General features: G+C 43.5%; 1 protein-coding gene across 13 annotated transcripts in view; it reads left to right on the top strand.

Moving 5' to 3' along the window:
• Rreb1 (ras responsive element binding protein 1) overlaps positions 1-22,387 on the top strand; it is a 178,598-nt gene that overhangs the window by 82,556 nt on the left and 73,655 nt on the right. The window contains exon 1 of one of the 13 annotated variants that reach the window (XM_075969875.1): positions 3,170-3,188. The exons of the other annotated variants lie outside the window; for them this stretch is intronic. The gene's annotated coding sequence lies outside the window, so the exon portion shown is untranslated. Of the gene's footprint in view, positions 1-3,169; positions 3,189-22,387 lie in introns of those variants that run through there. 13 annotated transcript variants of the gene reach the window in all.

Below are 22,387 nucleotides of genomic sequence, written 5' to 3'. Positions count from 1 at the left end.
ACACACACACACACACACACACACACACACACACACACGGCTGATGTGCAGTTTTACTCAAGGATGTTGAAGACCCAAATCTTTGAGGGGGAAAAATGGAATGAAGAAAGACTGGCACTTTATCCAGTTTAAGCTGCTTGTTGGTTCACTAGGCATTTGTGCCTGATTTTAGAGGTGTAGAAAATGCCAGTAACTGTGGTATTCAACGGACACCAAACTGTTGTCCAAATACTTCAGTTAGACTTAGACTTCTTTCTTAATTGGTGGGAAGGAAAACCCACCCAGAAAAAGGAGGAAACTGTGACTTTCATTGGACATTTAAGCTCTTCATGCTGAAGGATCTAAAGAACACACGTGTTTCTTTTTAATTAAGTGCCTATTTGTGCTTTCTCAAAACAGTAGCTGTCCGAATCCCTCAAGATTTTGAGCTGCTCAAAATGCTGCATTGATGTAAAGCTTCAGCAAATGAAAGTTTGGTACTTGTCACCCAAGGTCAAAAAGTAGCTTTTGCTGTCTGAAGTCCATATAGATAGGTGTATTTCTTTGCTGCTATTTTTAAAAATTGTTCTGGAAATTGAGGGTATGGTTTTTGCTGTTGTTTGTTTTGTTTTAGTTTTTCTTCTTTTCTTTTCTTTTTTTTTTTAGGGTTTTATAGTAAGATTTATCGGTACCAGGAATTCATAAGCTAGTTAAGGCGCCATGCACTATACAAATGAATAAGGTGACGTATTAGAAGAATACTGTGATGCCTTGGTAGGAATAATTAGATGAAACATGCTTTTGCTTTTTTTCTTGCAACTTCCTTGCTTTCTGGAGAGTGATCATCAGTAACAAGAATGTGCTCTATTTTTATATATATGTGTGTGTGTGTGTATATATATATATATAAAAATCTAAACAGTTCCAAGTGTAATTTTTTCTTTTACTTTAAATCTCACTGACTTTGTGTGTGATGTCTCACCAAAGGCTCTCATGTTAGAGCACACCTCAGCGTTCGTAATGAACGACTCTGTGGCACACTGAATGAATTTAATATGTTAATACTCCTGTAAGGCCCAGAATTGCTTGGCTGCCCCTTGCCCTGCCTGCCTGGTACTGGCTGAAAAGGTACCATTGTTTGTTCTGCAAACACTGGGTGATGTTTGTTTCCAAGGTGACTGATTCTATTGGTGCTCTTTATGCAAGGGGGATGGGAAAGAGAAAGTTAGCTTTAAACACCTGAGAGCATCCTAATTGTGACACGGTCTATGTATGTTGGGTGTGTAGAGAGGTTGAAATTTTATGTTAGCTGAGGTTATTTGGGGGAAAAAATGGATAAAATAGAAATGAGAAAAATACAGTGCGAGTTACTAGCAAGTTCTGCTATATAATTCATTATATAGTAAATGTATAAAGAGATGTTAAGAATCAAATCTACTTAGGCTGAAGTAAACTGTTTACATTGGAAAATTAAAGAGCTAAGGGAAAGATTTTAGACGATAATTGTGAGAAATATTAACCTTTTTTTCCCCTCTGAGTTATGTATTTACAAAGACTATTCAGATAAATACTTGGCAGTATAATTAAAATTGGTCATTGATAAAGTATATGGGCCTTCAAAAAATGACAACATGAAATATAAATTTGTTTCAGTTTTGAGTTTTATGAAATTGTTTTTCTGACAACTAGAAAGGTCACTGATGTGTATTTCTTCCACAAAACTTCTACAGGCGACAAAATAGATCAAATAGCATCTTTTCATGGGTGATATATATCGACATAACTCGTTAAGCTTGGGACATTGAGAATTTTTAGGTTCCAACTAGAGAAGAATATCCTCCCCCCCACCCCCCTGCAGTACATGGATGCGGTTAACAGAACTTTGCCTTTTCACTCCTATCTGGCCCAGTACAGTTCATGCGCAGGTTTCAGTAAACATTAACTACTTTTATCAGGGCTTGCAGTGTACTGAATGGTTAGTAAAGAGAGTGGACTGCAAGAGACAGATGAAAATGAGAGTCCAAGGTCAGGTGGCTGTTGAATTTTTTTTTTTTTTTAATTATTGAGAATTGAGGGGAAAAGCAAGTCTTTATGAGGCCTACCATTTTATATGTGGAGGCTAACATAGATTTGTCCAGATGCCGTGAGTGGCAAGGCCAGCTGACTTTAGAGACTCATGAAAAAGCATCCTTCAAGGATAAAAGGTTCTCGAGGCCTCAGCGAAAAAATGAGGTAACACTTATGTCACAGGGATTTTCCTTACTCTTTTCTAAAAGATGCTTCGTGTTGGCCATCTGATCTCCATTTGTATTTCTAGAGTTAGCCCAGTAACTCGTAAACCAAAGTGCTAGAATTCTATATTGCCAAATATAGAATAAACAGGCAAGTTTCACATATCATGTAATATTCCAGAACTTTGGCTGTCATTTGGGTTCTTTTTTTTTTTTTTTTTCCTAGCGAAAATGGGAAAATCTCAACACGGATAACTAAGCCTTAGTCTTCCTGTCCCTCCGGCCCCGGGTTTTAAGGCGCTCACAGCCATCGCTCGCCCGTTTGCCCGGCGGCCTGTTGGGTCTGGGAATGCTCCGACGACTGTGGCGGCGACCTCGAGGTGAATGTTGGAGGAACTTAGAACCCTCGGGTGTAAGCCTTAAAAGTGCTTGGGCGCCCTCAGGCCCAGGTCTGTCCTCGTCAGGACCAGGTCTGCACGCCGGGTAACTGGCGGGGCATCGGCTCGCACTGGGGAAGGGCATGAGGTGGGCAGCCATTACCAAGGCGTGCTCGGCGCGGACGGTTGGCACGGTGTGAGGGATGAGGCGCCCGAGCCGCCGAGCCTGGCCCTCTAGGGCCTGTGGTGACCTCCTCAGCCGAGGAACTGGCCGCGCTTGTCCAGGGGACCTGCACGACGCCCGCCCGCCCGCTCGCCTCACCTCACCTCAGCTCGAGTGCTGGGCACTCTGCGAGCGGACCACGCAGCTGTCAGTCAGGCCAGCAGCGTCGCCGATTGGCTGACGCGCCGGTTGGGGGCAGAGCCGGGCGCTGGCATCCCTGATGGGACCTTGAAGCTCTCAGGATCTCTCTCTCTTCAGGCTCTCACCTCACCGCAGCCCTGATGGGGTGCAGCAGCCGAGTGGCAAACCAGAGGTCTTCAGAGCCGGTTGCGCCACTGACGCCTTCCAAAGACTTCTCTCAGGGAGAGCTTAGAAAATGTGGGTGTCCTGAGCAAGACCCTCTTCCTCCTTCTGGGTAGTTCGAGGGCTTCTAGCTCGTGGCCACGTTTACAGTTTCGGAAGTTTTCCGAGGCCTGCGCTGGGCTGCTCGCAGAATGTATCCCCCCGCCCCCCAACAGGTCCCCATAAGACTCTGGGGTTTCCCCCACGATGGCTGCGGCTCTCTGGAGGGTGGTGCTGGACCCGCAGGAGGCCCCCGTGGAACAGGAAGTCAGGGACTTCCACGTGGGGACAGCAGCCAGGTGGCTGAGTGTGCGAGTGGAGCCTTAGCGCGGCCTTTCTGAATTCCTGGGTGGGGGCGGGGAGGGGAGCGTTTCTAAAATGACGCTCATTTGGAGAACAGAGGAAGAGGCCCAGAAGGGGCCTAGGGCTTTGCATTCTTCGTGGGGAGCCCCCCCCCCCCGCATGCTACAGTCCCTCTGCTGAAAGTGGGGCGCCCTTGTCTTCTTTGAATGATGTTTCAGGTTTCTCTTCTTGGGACCAGTTAGGAAAAAATGAGCCTGCTTAGCTGTGGTGAGGTTTCTTGATGTTCTGAACTTGGGCATCACCAAAGGGGATACCGTTGCTACTGCTTCGGTTGGGCAAAGGTTGCTTGCCACGGAGCCGGCTTGCTGAGTATGCGCTGTCTTACTCTAATCCACAGGGTCAGCCTTGAAGCTTCCTGATGGGTGCTCTACCATCATGCAACCCTGCAAAGAGCTGAGCCAGGGCCAGGGATGTAGCCTCGGATAAGTGGCTCTCCCTTGTAGCACATTGCAGGGGCCTAGAGATTTGCCTCCTCTGCTAGCTTAGGTCAAGGCTAGAACCAGGTAATTTGGTGCGTTTGTGTCAAAAACTTCTGTGTGAAAAACCCTGTCTCGAAAAACCCAAATGCTTCTGATGAGTTGGGTATGGTGGCATACGCCTTTATTCCGAGCATCTCTGTGAGTTTAAGGTAGCTAGAGCTACATACCCCCCCCCCCACAATCTGATGAGGCAAATAGATGATTTTGTGTGTGTGTGTGTGATTTTTGTTTTTAAACGTGCATAGACACTCATGTGGGTCATGGGAGAGTTTCCAAGAGTCCATTCTCTGTTTCCTGGGATTGAGTTTGGAACAGACACCTTTACCCTCAGGGCCAATCTCACAAATCCAGCAACTAGGTTGTTTTTTTTTTTTTTAAAGACCAATGAAAGGAGAATTGGTAAACCCCAAATTATCCTAGCTGTTCGCCTGCTGCAAAGCTGAGTTGGCTATTAAACAGGCTGGTGTGGTGCCTGCGCTAGAACCACCATGGCCCTCAGCACCGGCAGGTGTAAATGCCACTAATTAATTTTTTAAGAACTTGGAGCTCTGACAGAATTATCAGGGATGCTGAGTAGCAGGTACCAGATGTTTCTTTTGTTAAAGCCATGGAGATGTAGCATCTCAGGCAATCAGGCTATGGACGTTTAATCGCCTAGTCTGGTGTTATGGGGCTTGGAGTGTTGAATTTTTTTCTTTGAGGGGAGAAGAGGGCGTGGATTCTGGTTCCTAATGTGCCTTTTCCCCCTCCCAGGGTTATCTTAGGTGGAGATGTCGACTCAATTATCATTACGCCCAGGTCCTGGTAGAAGAGGGTTAAATAGTACTTGGGGGCCTCTTTATCTGAACCGTTTTTGCCACAGCTGAAGTTGTCCGCCTGTGTCTCTAACTGAATTCAGTCCTTGTACACTGGGGGACAACAGTACAGTCAGCAGCTCATCGTGTCGAGCAGGCTTTTACAAGCCTCTGAACAGCTTTGCCTTTTGCAGTTCATGAATGCACCATTTGTTGTTTGGAGCACAACTGTTAGATACAACTGGTCTTGCAGCCCACTCTGCTTGTGTTGTGACCAGTGAGCATCAGCGGAGATGGATTCCTCCCCCAACCCTTGCTTTTTTTTTTTTTTTTGCAGGGACCAAGTTTTTACTGTAAATCCTATTTTGTCCACACTAGAATTTCTTTGACCCAATTCACATTTTTCAAATGTGTAATTTTCAGAAATAAGGTTTTAGTTTGCTAAGAGTGGTTTGAGATTTCTGAATAGACATTTTAGTTGGTTAAAGAAAGATTTATTTGGGGGGCTTTTGCACACATGCTTTTTGTAAGTCAAAACCTTCATTGTGACTTTGAGGCTGAGTTTTCGACTGAAGTTAGGAAGTTCTTTGTACATCATCTCTTCATCAAATATTGCCTTCAATTCAGAATTTAAGATTAATTTATAAATGCTTTCATAGAAAATACAAGCATGAAGTGATGGGTTTGATTTAACCACTTTACAATGTATACATATATCAAAACATTATATATATACTATAAATAAATACAGCCCCCTACCCCCCAGGGCTAAGACTCAACCCAGAGTCTTTGTTGTGCTAGGCAGTGACTACCACTGAGGTGTATGTCCAGCTTGGCAAGTTTTGTCAATCACACCATAATAAAACTTATTAATTAAAAAGTAATTTAAGAGAAGCTGTCAGTTAAACTGTAATATGGTATTCTCAAGTGTTTCTAGAATACTTCTGGATAACTTGATCGTTCTTAAAGCGGGACTCTAATGCTCATGTTAGAATTTTTACTTCTGTTTCTTTCCACTAACACACACGTTTTTGGCCCTGATTGGTTGCAGCAGCTGTTTATATTGAAATTATTCCTCCTTTATAGTTTAATGTATTTCCGCCTGAGAACATTAGCATCCCTTTCTTCTGTGCTTTTCATGTCCATGTTATTGTTCCAACCACTGTTGGATCTTGGGTGGGCCAAGATGAATTTCTGTTAGAAGCATCCTATAACAACTGATTCCACGTGCATTGATAACCGAGGTCCTATAAAACGATACTGTCAGGTTGCTGCAAATGATGAAGCTTTGTGTAGTTGAATCTTTGATTTGTTTGTTTGTTTGGTTTGGTTTTGAAACCAGGGTCTTAACAGGCCTTGGCTGGCTTGGCTTGCTTTGTAGACTAGGTTAATCTTGAACTCAGAAACACTTGCCTCTGCCCAAGTTCTGGCACTAAAGGCCTGTGCCACCCACCACCCCCGGCTGTGTAGTTAAATCTCATTTTTTTCTTTCTTTTTTTGAGACAGTCTTAACTATGCAGCCCAGGCTGACCTCCATCAGAGATCTTACAAAGACACAGGACTATATTTGTGCTTTTGTTAAAAATTGGCATAAACAAACACATAGAGGAAGAAAGTAGAGTCGGGTGTAAGCTCTTTGTCACGTCATTCTTCTTTTGTGAAGATGTCTCCTAAGCAGCAGATTGGGTGGGGAGGCAAACTCATGGTTAAGGGTTCTCAACTCCAGCCTTCTTGGGCCCCGTCCTTAACTTTTAAAGCGTGTTTTACATACGCACCATCCCATGTTTCCGTGCTTGGTTTTGATCTTTGCGTTTAAAATGCATGAAGTTGCAGATAGTTCTGCCTTTACAGTAGTTTGTGTGTGTTTAATTATGTGTGTCCTTTGAAATGGCAACGAAAACACCACCAGGAATTACCAGCAGGTAGAAACTGCTTTTCCTATGTCAGAACAGCCTGGGTGGCTTAGTGGATGCTTCTGTTGCTAAGTAGGTAGGTTTCTGGTCTGGAGGCTACCCATTAACCCTGTAAGTGCCTAACGGCAAGCCGAAAAGATAAAGAAAATTAGCCTGTTTTCTCCAGCATCCTGCTTTGTCTGAGAGCTTGGGAAGTGGACATAGAGAAGCTTAAACATGATTGTCACATTCGGAGGGGAAGGAGGGAAGCTGAGAAGATGGTGAGGACTACGGCTTAGCAGTTTTCACTGGGGTGAAGGCTCCATCTCGTAGCTGATAGGGAGGGACTCAGCAATATGATCAAAATTATAGGTTGGATTGCATTGAGGAATGGGTTTAGCTCTTCGGTAGTTTTCTCTTTTAGCCTGCCTTTAATTGCCCACAGGGCTGTGAGGAGAGGAAGAAGGAAGAAAGGGGTGGCTGTTTGCATCCCTTTGCCAGAAAGGAGTTAGTTAACAGAACATACCACAGAACAGGTTGGGCAAGACTGTTAAAGTCAGTGATGAAGCCTGCCTCCCCCTCTTCTCCTCTTCCTCTCTCCTCTTCTGTCTTCTCCTTGCTTTACCGCATTCAGGACTTTAAAACATCTTTGGGTTCTGGCCTACACCCCCACTACCCCCCCCCCCAAGTCACAGTCTGGCTTCCCCTCCTAATCAGAACACTTGATGTGAATAAAATACTTTGTGCAGATGAGGAGCTTGTCTGCGACAGGCAGGCTGCGTGGCCAGCTGTTTCTCGAGCAGCCGATGGTGCCCTCTGTCATGTAACATAGGCCCTATTCAGCTGCAGCATTCTTGAGTATGCATTTATGCCTCTGTGGGACTGTGGAGTGCACAGCTTGGGAGGGAGGGGGAATGTGGAGGCAGGATGAAGAAGGAAGTGTGTACATTCGCACAGACTCAAATGCCAGTAAGTCAGGAGACACTGCTATTTGAAACGTGTGCGTTTAACTCTGACTTGTGGGGTGTCTGGGGGCCTAGGATGCAGGAGAACTGGGTTTGTTGCAGGCCGGTCCGTGTCTGATATAAGTTCTACGTGGTGTTTGCATCCATTCATCCCATCAACATACCATATATAGTCATGTTTGAGCTCACTATAACATCACAGGGGAAGCACTCCTGATGCACAGTTCCTTTCTTGCGCAGAAGCAGGCTCACAGAGGCTATTTCTGGTCTGTGGTGGCCTCCTGTCTTTAGGGATGGGGAGAAGAGGCTCTTGCTTTCCATATTTACACGGTTTCTAATGTTTCTGATTCTTGTTTGCCTGGCGCTCTGAGAGCTAAACGAGTCTCACTGCTATGGGAAGAAAGACGGAATCCTCTGAGTGCATCTGTTTTAGAATCAAAGTCTGTTATTCTTACTGTCTTTAGCATCACATACGTTTTGTTTTATGGTCCCTGGTCTCCCACTGTTCTGAGAGCATCTTTTGATGGTGTTAGGGTGAGCCATACCCTGTAACTTGTATTTATTGGTGGCCACGGAGAAGTTTTCCTCCTGTTTCTTTTTCAGCCTTCCCTGAACTGACCAGATTATTTCCCACGTGTCACCTTAAGATGTTCAGGTCAGGTCAGGTAGCTTCTGTGGAACTGGTGGCAGCATTCAAACTGGGTCAGCTGAGTTGAGGAGGTGGCAATGAGAAAGGAAAAAAAGTAGTCGCTTTGCCCCGTACCTTAAATGCTGTATTTTAGCTTGGAGTGAGCATCAGGGCATTTCTGGTTCAGATAAGAGGTCTGTGTGCACACCATCCATCCCCCAGCCCCCGCACACCTTATTCCTCTGTGCCTTGAAGTGTGTTCTTTTCAGGATATGTGAACTCGAGGGAAAAGACAGTTTGCCAAGCTGGGACTTGGAATACTATTAAAGTAACAAGATGGGCACTTTCTGTTTTGTTTTCTTTAGCTAGCCTCATCAGAGTGAATTTATATCTGACTGTGTGGCAAGTTCCCCTTTGTGTCTATCAAGCCTCACCGGGAAGTTCTAAATGCAGTAGAACAAAGTTATCATTTTTATAACTTCAGTTCCTTAATTTACCTAATTGTGTTTTTTCCAAGTAGTGCAGGTTGGCTAATAAGTTTAAGTTTCTCCAAAAGCATCAATAAGTTGAAATTGAAAAACAAAAAAAGCGCTGGGCACTCCAGAGGCAGACAGAGCTCTGTGAGTTTAAAGCCAGAATGATGTACGCAGAGAGACCTTGTTTCAAAAATAAACAAAAAATCAAACGTGTCTAAAGAGGTGGCTCAGTAGTCAAGAGCACTGGCCACTCTGCAAAGGACCCAGATTTGATTCATGGCACCAGTGTGGCAGCTCAGAACGGTCTGTACCACCAGGAGATCTGGCCCCCCTCTTCTGTCTTCTTTGTATTCTGCATGTATGTGGTACAAAGAGATATACCAAGAGAAAACAAAACGGATAAAAAAAAATCAAAGCATTTTCAAGTGATCTACATTTGTTTCTAGATTATTATGAGCATAATTGCTAATTATTACTAGTAGTTTCTAAATATTACATAATGTTTAGAAAAATGACACCTGAGTACTTCCAGATGGCCTGCTATCACCATGGAGACAGTAGTCAATTGGTTAGTATGTACTTGTCTCCTGTGTACGGCATCACTTATGTGGAGGTCACTTATTTGGCACTTCAGGTCCAGAATGAGTGAGAGCTAGTGGGGTGAGAATAGCATATAAGGGAGATTTATATAAAATAAGGGTTTAAAAGACACACAAGTTAAATCCTGGCAATAACCTGATTTGTGTGGTGCGCTAGCATTATTTTGTTGGTTTTTTTTTGAGACAGGATTTCTCTGTATATAACCCTGGCTATTCTGGAACTCACTCTTTAGGCTATTCTCAAACTCAAAGATCCGCCTGCCTCTGCATCCTGAGTGCTGGGCTTAAAGGTGTGCACTGCCACTGCCCAGCTTTGTTTATATTCTTAATGTGAATTGTTTTTTGTGTTTATAACTAAAGTAATATACCAATGTGTTTTTTTTTTAAAGAAAAAAATTAGAATTTTACTTTACATGTCTGATTGTTTTGCTTGAAAGGATGTCTGTGCTCCACATGCCTGTCTGGTGCCCATGGAGGTCAGAAAAGGGCATCAGATCTTCTGTAACTAAGTTACAGACAGTTGTGAGACACTGTATAGGTGATGGGAATAGAACCCGGTACCTCTGTGAGAACAACTGCTCTTAACTGTTGAGACATCTGTCCAGTCCAAAGATGCCATTGTTTTTGTTTTTAAAACTTTTCTGTTTTAAAGAAAGTAGATGCCTCCACACCAGAAAAGTCCTAGGTACCCTGAAAGACACTAGAAAAAGGGATCTTGGAATTAGACTGTGCTATAAGATTTATTTTATTATTGCATTATTATTTCATAGATATGTGTGATTATTTGCATGTAAGTGTGGGTGCCTGAAGAGGACATCAGATACCCAATGTGGATGCTGGGAACCAAACTCAAGTCCTTTGCAAGAGCAGCAAACCTTCTTAAATGAGTCATCTCTAGTCTGATTGTGTGTATGTGTTGTGTTGTGGTTTTGTTGTTGTTTGTTTGTTTGTTTGTTTTTTAAGAGTCAGGGCTCTTCTTTGTAGCCCAGGCTGGCTTTAAACTAGCTACTGTTCTTTTGCTTCAGCCTTCTGTGTGCCGGGATAGTTTTGCAGACTTTTCATCATGCCCAGAAGGACCAGATCTAATAGTCACTTGTGGATACATTAGCTTTCAATATATTAACTTTAAGACTTATTCTGTACATTTAAATTTGCTGTAGTACATTACTTACACTGATGTAAGGATAATGTGAACTTCCTTTTCAGATAAGCCCTTGGTGTTTTTTCTATGCAAAATTGTTTGTTTGAATTTTAGAGTTAAAATTGAGTCTAGCCAGTATCTAGGGAAACTTTGACTCCAGATTGCTACACTGAAGGTGGAAAGGATTCTCTTACATTGTAGTCATTTTCTCAGAGTGTCAGGCAGTCTGAAAAGCACATTTGAATTATATATAAGAAATAGGAATTAATCGTTTATATGTTAGCTGCCCAGAATAGCTAGAAAGGAAATTAAAAGCCAGGACTTCCCATGAAGCAAGTGCTAGGTTTGGGAGCTGTCCCTTTGAAGTGGGAATAGCACAGAGGATAAGTACAGAAAGTGTTGCTGAGAGGTTGGAATAGTTTGTCTTTGAAATTTGTGGCAACTAGAAGAAGTGACCTGTAGCAGGTTGTGAAGGCTACTCCATTTGTCATCTCCGCTGGTAGGTGGAGCCTCAGGGACACTGTTAGCAGAGTGGTAGAACTGGAGGTGCGGGTAGGGAAGTGTCCAGGCTTGGAATGGAATAGCCTCTGGCTGCCTGGAGAGCGGCCCTGTGAATCACAGGCATAGAGAGCTTTGTTCCGTTGGAGCTGATGGTTAGAGAGCAGGAAAGTGCATGCTCCCAGTTTATCCTCTGATGTCCCCAGAATTCTGAAGCCATCACAGCTGTTGCTGGGCTGTTAGTTGCCCTTCAGCCTGTCATATCCACTATTTAAAAAGCTCTTTCCGCTTTATAAATACTATAAATATAAGTTTAAATAGATATACTACCAATCAGCTTTAAAGTTGGTTAAAATTGCTCTTATAGATATCAAGTTAGTTATCAAGAGGGTGAGGAAACCCAAGGAGAAAAATTTGATCAATTGATTTAAGGTTGTTGGAGGATTAAGATGTTACTTGATTGCTGGTCTTATCCTGGATTTGGAGATTTCAAGGAAAAGTGGACAATGCCAGCTTTTGTCCAGGGATTTCAGCAGTCACGTGATCTGTATAGCCAGTTCCAGGAGTAGAAAATGCTGGCGCTCTCTGTGCCTCGGTCCACTCAGGGGAGGAACTGCAAAATAGAAAGGGTGTTCTGCCTTGGGAATCGTTGAGCTGAGAGCTGAGTTTGGTTCCTGGCCTTAATTTTATACGAATATTGACACATCCCAAGACCATGGCATGAATGGGCTACAATATTTGGGTGTAAGTTGGAGTTTAAGGAGAGGCAACAGCAGGGAGACCAGAAGAGGCAGTCACTTCCAGTCCCCTGTGGCAGCACCTAGGAGAAGCTGACTCAACCAGGTCTGGCCAGGGCAGAGGGGTCATCTTGATAAACTATCTGATAATTTATAGATATAGATATGACACTGCAAACCTGAGCATAAGTAAATGGGGGTTTGGGTTTATAAAATCCCAGGAATTTACTTACAGCTAGATTCTCCTGTGATGGACATGTATGTAGGAGAAATAAAGTGATCAAGTTAGACCACAAGAGCCATGTAGTATTGCTTTATATGGTTTTGTTTTCTCAACGTTGGATCCCCATATCTCTTTCACAGATGAGCATTCAAGGACTCTGGTTGGATGAAACAGTATGAACATTGTAAAGTCACTTGGCTGAATAATAAAACATTTAGGAATTTTGTGGGAAAGTCACTCATAAGATATGATGCTGTTTCCTTTAGTTAATATTTTGTTCTAATGGCATACAATTCCTTTTTTTTTTTTTAAAAAAAAAGGTCTAGGAGAATGTGCCATGTTATTATTTCCTTATGAAAAGTGAAGAAGTGATCCTGCTTTAGGACTCAGATGAAAATTTTGTTGTTTTGTTTTTCAAGACAAGGTTTCTCAGGCTATGGAGCCTGTTCTGGAGCTCACTCCGTAGACCAGGCTAGCCTTGAACTCAGAGTTCGATCCACCTGCCTCTGCCTCCCGAGTGCTGGGATTAAAGGTGTGTGCCACCAGTGCTCGACTCGGTTGAAGATTTTTGGTTTTCTTAATACAAGTAGAACGACACTTTGCAGGGAGTGGTAGGTTAAGCTAGATTTTCAGGGCTGGTAATGCAGTGTAGTGGCAGAGAGCTTGCCTAACAAGTGATCCAGCGTGGATCGGGTACATGGGATGGGCATTTGGAGAGGGCGTTTTGCTGTGTCACCCAGGCTAGCTCCAAACTCAGTGGCTCAAACAGTCTGCCTGCTTCAGTCTTCTCTGTAGCTAAGGCTGCAGGCGCGCACCACTGCACCCTACCTGGGTTTTCTTCTTTTTTAAAAATTAATTTAATTAATTACTTTTATGTATGAGTACTCTGTATGCCTGCATGCCAGAAGAGGGCATCAGATCCCATTGTAGCTGGTTGTGAGCCACTATGTGGATGCTGGAAATTGAACTCAGGACCTCTGGAAGAGCAGCCACTGCTCTTAACAGCTGAGCCTTCTCTCCAACCCCCTTTATTTTTAATTCTGACTTTTTTTCAGCTGAGTTTAATGTAGGACTAAATGTATTGCATGAGTGTTGACCTTTTTTTAGAGGGAGCTACAGAAAAGTACCTAAAAAGATGGAATGTGACACCCAGAGAATGTGTTCAAGGGAGCCCGGCACAACAAGTTTCCTTCATCTCAGATGCTGAACTTCAACAGTGCCAAGAGGGGAACAGGAAGCCCTCCTTAAGAAAAAAGTTTTCAAAGTGTGTGTGTGTCTGTCCCTGTCCTTTTGTTCTGTGTAGAATGATGGTATATTCTAGGAGGAATTCTTCCTCCTTTGAAATGAGTTGTAGACTAGGGTCCCCATGGAGCCCTCCAGGGAATTGCTCTTCTGGCTCAATACACTGGAAGGCCATGCGTGATTCTGTTCTTGTTATTTCAATTGTGTGTATTTCATTGTCTAGTTTAAACCTGGCATTGCACATGCATGCGTCTAACCATAGCACTTAGGGAAACTGAGATTTTTGAGGCCATCCTGGGCAACTTAGTGGTGATATCCTGCCCTATCCCTTAGAAAGAAGGGATTTTCCTTTTCTTTTTGGGCAAAATAAGTTATCAGTCCACACACAAATAAAATGGAAGCTTTGTGCTTTTAGTCTGTCTCAGAGAAGCAGAGAGAGACAGAGAGACACACACACACACACACACAAAGAGAGAAAGAGAGAGAGAGAGAGAGTCAGAGTCAAAGGGTTCCAGTAAAGAGAGGGAAGTGCACAGTCGCCCTTCTCTGCCTACAGGCAGTAACTTTCAAGATCCCTTACCAAGGATGCTAAGATTTAGTAATCTCTAGATTATTTATATCTAATACAGTTCGTACGTGACTTCACTCATGATTCGGTACAGCATAGCAGTCAGCACATAGCAGGTCCCAGTATTGCTTTAGAAACTTCGGAATTTGGGGATGCGGGAAGATAGCATTATAGGAGCTATATGTAGAGAAGGCCTTCTGTAAGGCTTCATCTAACCGAACTCTTGTTCCAAGCCCTCCAGTGTTTACTTTTCACCTTGGAAATACTTGTTAGCATATTTAGCTTTCTCTTTGACAATTGTTTCATGAGTGTACTGCAGTGAGAAATTTTTATAATTGACTAGAAAAAGACCTCAAAAGGGAAGAGATAAAAACATGATTGCAGATAAAAGTTAATGAGGATAGGGTAGACATCCTGGCTGATTTTTAAGAATTGCCCACTCATCCTCATGTACATGAGTGTTTAGTAGATTGGATATGATGTGGGTATTTGTGTCATAGAGATGATAGGCATTGTTTGTTTGTCAATCGGTTGGTTATTTAAGACAGGCAGGATTTCAGGTTGCAGCCCTGGCTGGCCTGGAACTCACTATGTAAACCAAGCTGGCATGGAACTCGCTGAGATTCACGTGTCTCTGCATTCTGAGTGCTGGGATTAAAGGTGTGTGCGACCATGTCACTGAGAGACATTGGTTCATTTAAGCTATATTGAATGAGGTATCAAATAGGCCTTGAGCTCTAAAACATTTAACTCATGCCTTTACTTGTTGAAGAGTTACAACATTCGTCTAACTCCATCCCATGTTGGTGATTCGAGGATTCAGGCTGCAGTGGTAATGTGGCCATGTTGGCATTATACATGCTTAGAGGTGGCAGCAAGACAAACCAGCAGGTCTTATGGGCAGCTTTAAAAAGCCCCAGCCTGTAGTGATATGCATCCCTTGTGTTCACAGCTCGCTGGCCCTAACTAGCAAAGTGACTCGCCTGAACGCAAAGGTGAGTGAGTCACCTGCTTTGTCTGTTTATCTTTTCATCTCCTGACTCGGAACATAAATAAATGAAGACAGGGCCTAGAGCCTAAACACGAGCTAACTGTTCACTTCACAGTGATTCTCAAAGTGTGGTTCCCCAAATAAGCAGCATAAAAAGTGTCATCTGGGAACCTGTTGGTACCAAAGATTAAGCTTCTCTCAATGTTTCAGCAGAAGCTGGAGAGCTGGCGTGTTCCATTGTAGAGTGTTTGCTTTTATGTGCCAGGCCCTCGGTTCTTTGATTGATAATTCACACCATAAGCAAAAGAAGAAACTGCAGTGGGGCCCTGCTAAGGCATTTTACTGAGTTCTTGGTAAAGATTAAAAACGACTTACTTTAAGTTTTAGCACCAGTTGGATTTATGATTGAGGAATTGAGCCTAAAGTACTGATAAGTGCTTACTAGTGTGAATGTCCAGGAAAATACAATCACAAATATGATAACAGCAAGTGTGTGTGTGTGTGGGGGGGGTTGTACTGTGTGTCCCTGTCCCTAAGCACTTAACAAATGTACTCACTCCTCTTGCCCTCAGCAACCATATCATGTAGCTATTGTTACTTTCTTGGAAACTGAGGCACAGAGGGTGGCATCACAAGGTCAGAATGCAAGTGTTAGATGTAGGAATTGAACCCAGGCTCAGAGAATGGCTCTTGAGTCTGCTCCATAACCACACTGTGTGCTCTTGCTGATTGATCTTTAGGATGACAGTTTGCCAGGCCCTATCGTAATCTTTTACTTTTTCTTGAATGGAGACAGGAAGTGTGGTGCGACAGTGACAGTTCACATTTTAAGTTAAGCCCCCATACCATGAGCTTCATTCGTTGGTGGTTTACGTGTGTGGTGGGCTACTGACAGTGTTGGCCAATCATGGAGATGCATAGCTGGGCTACAGTTGCTCAGTCATTTAAAACTGAACAATAAACAGAATAAGGTTGTTAGGGTAGAGCCAAAGCATTAGTGGGAAGTGGTTTCTCAGAGTGAAGTAGTTCAGTCACATTACAAGAACATTTTCTTCAGTTAACTTATGTGCAATCTTCTGGCTTAGGAGGTGGGAGGCCCCGTTCTCATCGCCTTCCCTTTTGAGTCTTCTCTGGCCTTTCATCTCTCTCTCCTCTCTGAGATGCCTGTGTGAAACTGGATTCCATCAAGCAGTTTAAAGGTTTCTCTTGAGTCTGCTGCTGTATTAATAGAGAAAATGTGGTTTTCCTTCCAAGAGATGGGGTAAAATAATTTTCAGCCTTCCTCTTGAAGGCTCGTGGAAGGGGTTACGTGGAGGGGATCTAATTATTAGCATTTTAGCCGATGTTTCCAAATGACATTAAGAACTGCTTATTTCCTTACATCTTTAAATTTTGTGACAGGGGCTGGAGATTGTTGAGCATTTAAGAGCACTGGCTGCTCTTCCAGAGTACCTGGATTGGATTCCCAGAACCCACATGGTAGCTCATGACCTTCTGAAACTCCAATCATAGGAATTTTCTAGATCCAGTGCCTCTTCTGGTCTCCTCAGTCATGTGCATCGTACGTAGACATGCAGACCCATGGTATATGTGTATAGATTTTATATTATAATATATGGTATACAATATGATATATGTATATGTTATACATGCATTATAATGTATATGCCAGATATTATAAAAATGAATACATCTTTAAATAATAAATAAAATGGGATGATGTTCGTTTTCTTCCAGGCAGGTTTGATATCTTGCTGTCATTGGTCCGTTGCTGGCCCATGCATTTTCTCACTTGCTTTGTCCCTTGTACTCATCAGGCTGCAGTTAAGATGGTTCCTTGGCAGCGCTACAGGGGACAGTGTCCTGGCTTTGACTCTCTCTAGGTGGAGGGTAAAGATAGCGTTGCCTCTTTCAGGTTTCATGTTATTTGGGAACAACTGCTATGCTCTGTATGGTCTGAACATAATATTTCATTCTCAAATTGTTGAAATTTTTAGTTTTCTTCAAACTATTGCTCAGCCGAGGTTTTAATATTCAGACTGAAGTCTAGGGTTTTCCTTTGAGAAACAGTTGCTCGTCTAGTAATTGAATAGAGATGAGAATAGCAGAGATACAGGGGAGGAGCGCCTACCATCTACTTTCTTCCCCTTCACCAGTTTAAATGGTTTGGTTTTAGTTAAGTACTCCAACGATGGTGTATATAATTGATGGAAATCTTGAGTCAAATCTAAACTACTCTAAAACTCAATGCACGCTGATTTGATTGACTCACAGATTGGTCCAGATGTAACTGAACCTGTGAGAACTGCCAGATCACAGTGCCCGTGGTGGCCCATGTCTTCAATTCTAGCACTTGACGAGGCCTAGGCAGGCGGATCTCTGAGTTTCAGGCCAGCCAGGACTACATAGTGGGACCCTGTCTTGTATGAGCTGTCAGCCTGCGTTTACACTGAGCGGCATCTCTATTAGAGCGGCAAAGTTCAGCCCAGAAAGAAAATGTGAAAAGTATTTGGGTTGAGAATTTGCAAGGTGTTTTCTCTGGGAGATCTGGTGCCCTTGGTAATTTGTATGTGGAATCTACAAGTTTATATTTAGGAGAACAGGTTCATGACTGGATTGGGTGTCAGCTGGAAGAAAAGTAACAGGCTTACCTCTCTACTGGAGTATATAAGGTGCAATGTTTAAAATAACACATAATTCCTCTGTCACCCTTCAGGAGTGGGAAGCAGGATGCCATAGACTCCCTGAGTAGGGGAAGGGCCTCCCAGAAGTGCCATTTCACTGTCCTTGGGCCATTTGATGTGGGGGTCAGGGATGAGGAGGTAGGGGTGCGGTGTTTTTTGAGACAGGGTTTTACTTTGTAGCTCTGTCTGAGCTGTAACTCACAAAGTAGCCCGAGTGCTTCTGGGATTATAGATTATAGACATGTCTGGGATGTGCATAAGTGAGGGTACGTATATAAGTAGATTTATGTACCCTAGGCTGGACTCGTGTTCCCCGTATGACAGAGGATGACCTTGCACCTTCTCTATCTTGCTTCCACCTTGGAAGTAAAAATGTGAGCGATGCACCAGCTCAGGACTTTTGGAGAACACCTTGAGGTCATGTGCCTCTAAAGACTTAAGCTAAGAGCTCCCCTCTGTTGAACTTCATCCTCCTTGGCTGTTGGGCTGGTGGTAGAGGGTGGGGGTAGAGGGAGTCTGTTTATCTCTGACAGCCACTGGCCTGTCTCCTGCCTGATCTCTGGGGTTTTTTGTTCATTAAACTATGGCTTGCCCCATTTTCTTCTTCTGACCCACAGATAGGACCAACTAACTACCTTTTTTTCTGGAGATTACCAATCCAACCAAATCTTTGAATTCCTGTGTGCTAAAGATGAAGACCCCCCTGCCCCGCCCCAGGAAAGATTTCACTCTGCCATATGCAGGTGAAAGGGCTCTGTCCACTGGTCTTTATGCTGGGAGTGCTGGCGTCTCTTCAGTTCTATTTTACACTCCCGCCCCTTACTATTTTACTTACTGCCCACCTTCTGGGCAGGCCTCTATGTATTGCATCACACCCAGAGTCTAACAGAATTTAGCCTAACTCTGTCAACCATCTTGGTCCATTCTGGTGCCTAGGGCCCCTCGCCTATGGCTGTTCTCACTTCTCTTGCCTGCCTGCCTGCCTGCCTGCCTGCCTTTGAAAGTTGTTCTGGTTTATCTTCTCCATTCCCTTTGTTCCCCTTTCTAGTCAGTCACCCCTCCCCCAGTCTCCATGTTCAAACAAGTTTTCTGAACTCTTACATCATCTTCTCAGACTACTCTGAGCCTATACCCCTCACTACTCCGAACCCACCTTTCCCAGTTCCCCATAATTTGCCCCCCCCCCCCATCCTCAGTAATCATCCCTTGCCCTTCAGCAGCACCTGGTGCTTGAGTATCAGCTTCCCCATCAGGCTTTTCACTCCCATACCCTTCCCCGAGTACACAGCTGTCTGCTTCTGGTAGACCTAATGCTCTGCCGCCTTCTGCCTCTTTCTCATCTGGGTACTAAGTTTGTGAGTAGCCCCCTCTCTTGACCTAGCAGTAGATTTTGTCTGTGTAGTTGTGAGTGGGTAGGGGTGGCTTTTTATCATAAATTTATTGGTACATTTCTTTAATTCCAGTACTAGAGGGGCAGAGGCAAGTGGATCGCTATGAGTTCAAGGCTAACCTGACCTAAGTAGTGAGTTCCAAGTTAGGACTCCACACTGGGACTCTATCTCAAAATACTTATATACAAATACATAAATATAAATAATATTTGAGACCTTAGAAGTATTTTATTTCCACATCTTTGGAAGCGAGCATGCATGTCCTGTTTGTTGTTCTTAAGGTACCTTGGGAAGGGGTTGTCAAACGGGGACTCACTGTCTAGCCCTGCCTGGAACTTGTCCAGTCTGGCACTTGTAAACCAGGTTGGCCTTAATCGCACAGAGATCAGCCTGCCTCTGCCTCTAAGATTGTGTTGTATACTTGAATATATGTGCTTTATATTGTAATACATAAAAAAGTTTTCATTTTCTTAGGGACATATGCTGGATCATTGTCTTTATTTGTATACCCATGATGGCCATAACTTCTAGTAAATGTGTGATTACCAAATCAGCCTTTTCTGGACTCAAGGCAGTTGCCAATTGAAAACCTGAATATGTATCAACCGGTGTGGTGTACATATTTTAGTTTTATAAATTCTACAAAATGGAGCACATCCATTTGCCAGATTTAATTCCTTTGAGTACTCTTGGGGTTACTTCTGGCAGGTAGTGGTGTTTGGTTGTATAAAGAACAAGGAGGATATCTCCTTATAATTTCCTTGACTTCTTGCCATGTAATAGAAAAGTCATTTTTAAACCTTTGCAATTGACATGATTTTAGTGTGTATGTGAGAAATTCTGAGGCCTTCAGTACATTTCCAATCAATAATTGATCAATTTCTGCATTACTTTGTTCTAGATGACCTGGCAGACCCATATGGGATCAGATATGTGTTATGTATATGGAATACAGTCTATTCCTTATTATACTTGAACCTGAATGAATAAAGTCAATTCTGTATCATCTGGTATAAGTTCAGCAGTTTCAATATGCAAAACAACTCTTTCTGCATGTTGTAAATCGGTAACCATGTTGAGAGGTTTTTTTAAATCTCTTAGTACCATGAGACTAACATATAGTTCTGATTTTTGGACAGAATCATAAGGGCTTTGTTCCACTTTACTTAAATCTTCTGATTGTAACCTGCCCTTCCTGATTTATTTGCATCTATATAGAATGTAGGAGAGGACACACACACAGCAAAACAAACAAAACAGTATTGCTATGTAATGTAGCCCAGGCTACAGGGAAGTCACTATGTATCTGCCCTAGGCTGGCCTTGAACTTGGGGTTCCTGCTGTCTCAGCATGTGCCCCTATGTGTCAATGTACATTTCAAATTCTCATTCTATTTATTTAACTTTTAACTTCTTTTTTTAAAATCTTTTTAACTTTTAACTTCTATATTTGTGTATATATATTGTTTTGAGACAGAGTCTTTTTGTGTATTCCTACTCTCCTTGATCTTGCTGGCCTTGAACACAGAGACCTACCTGCCTGTCTCCCTTGAGTGCTGGGATTAAAGATGAACACCACCATGCCTGTTGTTTTTGTTCGTCTAAGAAATTTAGTTTTATGTGTCTGAGTGTTTTGCCTATATGTGCTCCTCATATGTGCTGTTGTCCTCAGAGGCCATAGAAGGATGTTGGATCCCCTAGAACTCAGTTATCAATGGTTGTGAGGCACCAAGTGGGTTCTAGGAACCTGAATTCCCCTGCCAGAGCAGCAAGTGCTTCTAACAGCTGAACCATCTCTTTAGCCCCTAGATAGGACTACTTTTAGAAGTTGCTTCTCTCTACCATGTGGGTCCTGGGAATCAAACTCAGGTTTTCAGGCTTGGTGGCAAGTACCTTTACCCACTGAGCCCTGCTCACTAGCCTCTGCCGTAATTTTAAATGCTACACAGTTAGTTTGTAAGGTATTATGTTCATTTTAGACTAGCTTCATCAATGCTTAAATGTACCAACTTGCTTTTTATGGTTTTTTGTTGCAGACCTGAAGCTTAAGCTCAGGGCCTCAGGCATGCTTGGCCAGCACTCTTAGCAGTCTTAGCTCTCCCCTCTATTCCCAAACTGCATTTAAAAGAGACCCAGATTTATAAACATTTTTCCAGTGTTTTGACCACTTTTCTTTGTTTGAGGCAGGGCCCAGTTTGATCAGGATCTGTGTGTATGAGGAAGGTAGGGATGGCTCATTTGCCTGCTTAGGAGATGCCCCTGTCTTGCTGGTTTTGTGGGCTGTTTACCTCTATGTACTGAAGCTCATAACTAGTAAGCAAAGTAAGTTAAGTCTGCGGGCTACCTCCCCCTCCCATGCCTACAGGGAAGGCCATACTAGACTATTTTTATTCCTGCCTTGGGGCTTAAAAACAAAGGACTACAATGTGTAGTAACCCAAGAATACTAGAGAAAAGCATCACATACTGCCCTATCCAGTGCTGTAGCCTCTGGTCATGACTAGCCATTTAAAGCAGACTCACATAAAACTTTTAAAAGTTGGACAGCCAGCTTAGCAGACAAAGGAGCCTCTTGCCAAGCCCAAGGACCTGGGACTTTCTTAATTCTGATCCCATAGTCACATTCCACGGTGTGGCCCACACTCCCTCCTGCAGGAGGAATTTCCCTCATATGCTAACTGCTTCGTCATCCACTGTTACCTAAGGCAGGCAGCCCAGGGGCATTCTGAATATTGCCACAGGGCCTCTTCTCAGGTCTCCCTTTGTGATGCTCTGTGCCCCCTCCCCACCAGGACCTCTTCCTGTCTGTCCTTTAAACTGTCATAGTTCCCTCCTAACTGGGGTTTTGTGCCTCGAGTTAAAAGCTTTTTAAAGTATGGATATGATTAGGGGAAAAAAAAATCAGTGGGTTTCCACAGTGGCAGGCTAAAGTTCATCCCTTCCCAGATGGAACCTTGACCTCAGAGTCTTTCTGCCAGCCTCATCTTTGCCATTTCCCCTACTCCACTCTCCCTCCTTTCTCACAATGTGCTGTATGCGCTGAGGGCTCCCAGAGGAGTTTATTTTCATGGGTCAGAAACAAACCAAAAGGTTTGTAGTTAGATGGGGGGCGGGGTGGTGGAATAGCGGTGGTTAATTTCTTTTGACAAGTAAGGGCCTGAGAAAACAATCTCAGTCACTTGATGTCCTTACTTTAAAAGCAAAGGTGATTAAATAAATAAATATAAACTAACCATGGGCTTCAGCATCTCACTAGAGGAGGGTGAAAATGGTCTACTTAGAAGCTATGCTTTCTCCACACTGTGTTCTCGTTGCTAACATTTGCCCCAAAAGCTGGGTCCTTTCTTCAAGTTGAGGTTTGCCTTTGCCCTACTGCCCTCATGTTCTGCACCTCCTGCCTCTGGTGAGCCCCACAGCTTTAAAGCAGTTGGCTCATGATCTGCTTTCCCTTGGGTTGTAATTTCACTCTGTGTCTGCTCTGTCTTCCAGCCTGTTAGCCAGGCGCTTGTTCACTTCCTTGAGCTTTTGATACCCGGAGCCTTAGTGGCCCCCACTGCCTGCACATG

Source organism: Microtus pennsylvanicus, chromosome 4 (genome assembly GCF_037038515.1).
Source record: "Microtus pennsylvanicus isolate mMicPen1 chromosome 4, mMicPen1.hap1, whole genome shotgun sequence".
Taxonomy (NCBI): Eukaryota; Metazoa; Chordata; class Mammalia; order Rodentia; family Cricetidae; genus Microtus; species Microtus pennsylvanicus.
Note: the sequence above shows the minus strand (reverse complement) of the source record. Positions and strands in the feature narration are given on the sequence as shown.